Raw genomic sequence first — 1,005 nt, forward strand, 5'->3', positions numbered from 1 at the left:
TTACTGTGAGGGCACAGGCTACGTGCCGCTAGCCAGGCTGGATGTAGGCATGGTTTTGGCACCGAGCATTACTTGTTTACATTAAGGCATTTGTAGTATCCTGGGTATCACGGGATCTGGCATCCGCCGATCGGTTCTTTTCTGAAAAAGACGTGATACAACAGCATCTTATCTCGAAGCACACTGTGGCCGGAGCCAGGCCGCTTATTATCATGCAAATCGACTTTAGTAAGGCGTCGACTCCGTTAACCATGAGACACTTTGGGGCTTCCTCATGTCGTATGGGCTACACGGGCGCATCCTCGATTCTTTAAAGGCTAGCTATGCTGACGTGAAGTTCGGGTCAAGTTGGGGAGTAGGTTGGGACCTGAATTCACGGTGGGGCGTGGTGTGAAGCAAGGGTGGCCCCTTAGCGTAACCCTTTTTGGACTCTTCATAGAAGTATTCGCTCATTATATTGATGCTCACGATGCTAATTGCCGTGTACACCTTTCTAGCCGATGGAGCACCCTCCGCGAGTAGAGTGGTAGCCTGGCGGGCGGTGAACTCACCAACCTGCTTTTCGTTGACGATGTTCACTGGTGGCGACTGGACACGATACAGCTTGATGACTTCTGGGGCTACTCGAAGCCTACTGCTAGGCGAATGCCGCCAAGTGTGAAGTCCTCATTTTCGGGCGCACTACGCGTGAGCGGAAGCGGCTTATGGAAGTATGGAGTACTGGCTAGGTGGAGTGGGGTTGCGGGTGCTGACCGGCAAAGAGACGGCACGGTGCCTCCGGTTGCACTATGGCCCAGGAGCGCAGTTTTCAGCATGTACCGAGCAACTACTCGCAGCAGGGAGGCGGGCCACGTTTGGGCTCAGCACTCTGTGTCGAGATAAGAAAATTACCATCTCCATGCTATGTGTGTCTCTCTTTGATACACTAGTTGTACCGGTGTTTTCCTATGGAGCGCAAGTTTTGGGGCTTGACTTCATAAATGTGAGTTTTGAAGGCGCTATGAC

Source organism: Volvox carteri (assembly GCF_000143455.1).
Source record: "Volvox carteri f. nagariensis unplaced genomic scaffold VOLCAscaffold_386, whole genome shotgun sequence".
Classification (NCBI taxonomy): Eukaryota; Viridiplantae; Chlorophyta; class Chlorophyceae; order Chlamydomonadales; family Volvocaceae; genus Volvox; species Volvox carteri.